This window comes from Kryptolebias marmoratus, linkage group LG14, assembly GCF_001649575.2.
Source record: "Kryptolebias marmoratus isolate JLee-2015 linkage group LG14, ASM164957v2, whole genome shotgun sequence".
NCBI lineage: Eukaryota > Metazoa > Chordata > Actinopteri > Cyprinodontiformes > Rivulidae > Kryptolebias > Kryptolebias marmoratus.
In genome coordinates this window covers 22,319,982-22,325,199 of record NC_051443.1, presented here as the reverse complement: position 1 = coordinate 22,325,199, position 5,218 = coordinate 22,319,982, and positions in this window count along the sequence as shown.

Below are 5,218 nucleotides of genomic sequence, written 5' to 3'. Positions count from 1 at the left end.
TCAGGGTTTCCCTCCTTCCACCCTGTTCCTGACAGACAGAGGCTCTTCCAGCAGGAATATCATAATATTTCGAACAAAATACCCATATGAAATAAAAATGGCAGTGGTGTCAAAGTTCATAAAATAGTATGTCATGAACTGCTCGACAATCAGTTGTTTCATGCTATGGTCCTGGCATTGCTCAGACAAGCTGTCTGCTCAGTAAAATGGTCAGATCTAAACTGAGACCATTGAAAGAGTTATCTTCAACATGTGAGATATTAACTGTTGATAACCTCTCTACTGAAACCCTTTTTAAAAGAGCTGTGCTGTTGTTATAAAATACATAGTGTCTGCTCTTGTTTCCACTATGACAGCTATAAAAACTGGAAGGGATAAAGGATAATACAAAAAGATAATACTGGTGCTCTAAGGGCATAACAACAATGATCACAGGGCATTAGAAAAAAAAAAACTTTATTGACCTTTATGGCTCCTGTTTTCAATATCTTTTTCCACCATCATTAGAACCATGCTCTAGGTGAGATAAACAGGAAGTCTATTTTTACTATGGAGTCAGCAAGGTGGCTTCAGGCTTCACCTGAAACACCTGAGCCTTCACTGCGCCTCGGGTTAGCTTTAGGTAGTTTTGAGTCTAAAGTAATTGTCATAGAAAAAGTCATGGTGCATCAGCAGTTAACATTTGATCTATAAACATGTGTATAATTTGCTGAATATAGTGCATATGTAAAAAATGTAACACTACAATGTTTGAATAGTAGTTCAATTTAACATTTGCAGAAATTACACAAAAATGTACAATTTCAAAATGGTTTTCTCTGTGGTGATTTTTAAATTTACATGTTCCTTCATAACAGTCTTTCACATATATTTCTAACAGTTTGTGCTGTCCACAATGTCTGTAATGCACTTTACTGTCCACCCAAGCTTCTTCAATAGGATTTAGGTGAGGTCATTCAACCCATTGTTCCCCTGAAAAAATAATCCGGTAATAATTACATTTGCTGTGAATTGTATTTACCAGAACAAATGAGACCTATACAAACATCATTTTTTGAAGACAAAGTTGAATTAGCTATACCCTCAAAGATTAAATGTCAGCGTAGTCTTGAATGTAGAACTGGGAGATTTTTAAGACAACCCATCTCTGATGCTACCTTTCAAACATCATTTACTGTAACTTTGACAACCAAAATGAAATCAAGATGAAGAAAATGTTCAGTGTGATGCATATTTATGTCAATGGGCTTTAAAGGCTCTGCAGTTTGATTTTATATATAGGTAACTGAGATTTAACTGATGGCTGCCTGGAAATAATAGTGTAATTATTTTGTTTACTGCATAGAATTTTATGACCTTGTTCCAGCAACACTAAGTACAGTGATTTAACTTGTATTTGTGTAATTGCACCTTCAATAACTCTTCAGAGTGAAGTGGTTTGTTTTCCTGACAGTTGTTTTTGTCACTATTTGCATTTTAGAAAATAATCTCTCCATTCCACTTAATTTAAAAGTTTTTATCTTGAATTAATGATTTTCTGCCTGTGAGTAATTGGAAGCCCTTGACCTGCCTTCAGAGGGATTCAAGTGATTCAAACAAAAAACCCAAATGATTTCTTTCTTTTTTTTCACATGGCTTATCAATCATTCAAAGATTCCTGACTCTTTTAATTATAAGCAAAGTTGCAAATGTTACAGCTTTAATAATACTATTTGAAGGTGTTTTGATTGTAAGGAAAGAGATTTGACAGCGAACGAACAGATTGCTCACTCCTGATCCAACATTTGGATTGCCTGAGCTGGTGGGTGATTTTGGCTCTGTAATGTGGACAATATTATGATGACAAATTGTCCCAGCTAAAGGTTGTATGTTAGCAAAAAGCATAATTAGATGCAATTAAATAATCTCTTGTCGCCTGCTGTCAGCACACTTGGTATAGGCATGAACAGACACACATGCATACTATATATCAATGTCAGCGACTGCTTTGTAATCTCTATTTTTTGTTCTTCTAAAAGATAATAATTATGATTTTTTTTTTTTTTTCAATGTTTTATGTATTGCTGCAAAGCAAGAGTACCGTGGATTCATCAGAGTCAGGACACAGACAGACAAATGTATTGTTGTTGTGATTTCAAGCACACAAAGCAATGAATGGGATAAGTAGGCTGCTATGTTACAGTTTCTTAAAGCCTTAAATTGTCTAGTCTGCATGAATACATCAAATACAACTAAAAATCTCCACTTTGGAAAAGTCATTAAATCTTTCATTGATTTCTCAGCAAAAAAAGGCCATTTGGATCTGGATGAGAGGTTCAAATGCAGCTTTTTTTTTTTTTCAAATTATCTGCATTAGTATAAACACAGCCTTACTCCCAGCTAATCACATATTGGTCATCCATGTCAGTTTTGAAGGCACAAACGGAGCAGAAAAATATGAATAGGCTGATAAAGCTTTCTACAATATAATGTGAACAACAAACTTTGCTTTTGTGTTGCAAAGGTTAATAAATAAGATCTAATAGTAAACATTGTTAAAGTCAAACAAGTGTGGATCATTTTTAACCATTATGCACTTACTTTATTTTTTTTTATTATGTTCATGTCATCATTATTGCCAACTACTGGCCCAGCTCTGGTATAAGTATAGATATAGTCCTTTGATTTCCACAATGCAAAAAACACAACTACGTAATTGTACATTAAAAGTCAAACTGTACTGTACTGTGTACTGTAAAAAATGCAGAATTTCTTGATATCTAGATATTGACTAATGTAAATTTTATCCATAAAATTTAAGCCAAGACAGTAATTTGGCTGCATTATGTGTTACAGTTAGTTGAGGCAAAGAGGTTTGCAGCAGTCTGCAGGCATCTAGAATTCCATCCAGTCCATCAGGACATTTTACACTAAACACAAAGTTTACCAGTAGAACAACATCTAAATTGTGTCTGTTTTTGGAGAAGAACCTTAAAGTATGTTTGCTTGGTACTTGATTGACTGGAGCTAAAAGAAATTGTGTGATGACCTGAGCAATCAAAGAGTCATATCAAAACAAAAATAAAAGACGGTAACATTAGCTTATTCGTCATAGACTTCCACATGAATACACTTAATCAGAAGAGTAACAAGGGTTTATAAAATACTTTACAGCTTTATCAGCAGAATAGGATATTCAAGTATAAAAATGATGAAGCTATAATGCAGCTCATGAGTGTTTGGGCAGATATCAGTTCATTGCCTGCATACCAACAGATACTCAATATCAGTGAACGAGTCTATTAAAACACAATAATGATACAATATATTAGTTTTAAACATCATTTAATGTAATAATTTTTTTACATTCATATGTGAAGTGCTTTTATTTTACAAAGGAAAGAAGAAGGAAAATATATCCATGAAAGACTTTATTTTACAAAAAAAGATTGGAATGTTTATTCATTTATTTTAATTTTTAATTACTTAGAGAGTTTTAGACACCATAGGAAACATAGAATGTTTTGTTGAACTAAAACGTTTTTTTTTTTTTTTTTTTTACTGTGTCTTTATTTAAAAAATATGTTCCTACTGAATTGATAAAATTGCATTAATCAAAATTGAATAAAAAAGAATCATTCAAAGATATCCAGGGTTGTGCAGTCAGGTCTCAAGGTGTAAAGAAAATTCTTATTGCACATTTTTTAGTAAGACAGGGCTTCATAATGGCATTCCATTAGAGGATGTTATCCAACAAATGAATCATCACAGTTCCCTCTAGTTGGATTTAGTGATTTATTGTAACTTTGTCTTGGGAATGGTCCAAGCAAAAATCCTTTTACAGCAGTTTCTGCCATTAAAAACAAAACTGTCTTCTTCTGTCAATTCATTTTCTTGACTAAGCTTGACTTATTGTTCATGCCAGACATTTTTTTACATCTAACTTTGGGATTTCTTAACATGTGGCCCTTTAAGAAGTTAAAGGTGTATATAAATTTGCATCTACAAAACTGGTGACCTCTTTGAAAACAATATATTTTATTACAGGTTTTGTTTTTGTGTATGAAAGTAAGAGACTGACATGTCCAACCGAGCTGGACACTATTAAAGAAGACATCTATGAGGGACAGCCAGTTAGATGGGAAAGTGGGAAGAGGGGGGAGTGACCTTTCTTTGAAGAGAGGTGTCAGCTCCAGGAGGAAAGGAAAGGGGACAGTGTCTCCTCTGCTTCAGTGACTACCTCTCTTCTGTACAAGAAAGCTGTCGGCCATCTTCCAAGAGAAGTCTTTTTCATTCAGTCTGCCTTTATCCGCCTGCCTATCTCTCTAAAACCCTTCACTCATCATGCATTCAGGGTCTCCCAAACCCCTCTCTTGAGGACCCCTTCCTCTCTTACTTTGTCAAGTTCTGGTAAATGAGATAGATTGCAGGTGTGTTCCCTCAGAGGAGGATTCACTGCTGCCTTATGCCTGAAACCTCTCATTATGACACTGCAGCACCCTCAATTTAGTGTGTGACAATTAATCCTAAGACCCAATACATACTTAAACCACATTTATGCATGCAAGCCTTGTGGTTATTCTATTTATCATACCTCCACATTAATTCTGAGATATGATGAACTACAAATGCCACTGACTGTGAGCAAATAAACTCTAGAAATAAACTGCACAAGTTGATCCTCTGCCCATCCAGTGATGAAGATATTACTCAAGCGGCTAGTACATGATTATTCTGCATTCGTTTACCTTGGGCATTTTCGCATTAGACTGGATCTATCTGCTATGAATGCAATTTTACATTACACATTACATCTCAGACAAAATAACAAGTGTGTATTAATTCTCTTAGTTTTTAACTGCATGTTTCAAAGTCCTTGAATGGATTTCTATCAGAGCAAAGTGGGTTGCAGAACAGGTAGTTTTGCTGTGTTGTTGTTTCCTTCCCCCTTTACAACTGATGTTCATGTTAGAGAGATCTACATAATCCAACTTTCACAACAAAAAAATATCCTCAGAATATCCTCTGTATCGTTGTATTGAATAGTGACATTGATTAACTGAGTCTCTTTGACAGGTCTCGGTGAAGGTGATTAAGCACTGCTTGCTAACTGTATAAAATGTATTATTAGCCTTCTCTTCATCAGTAAAATTACAGTGATGAATAAGTGAGGACAAGGCTGAGACAATCATGTCATTTCAATTCTAAACATTTATTTACTCAAAGAGTTTTTCTTTTG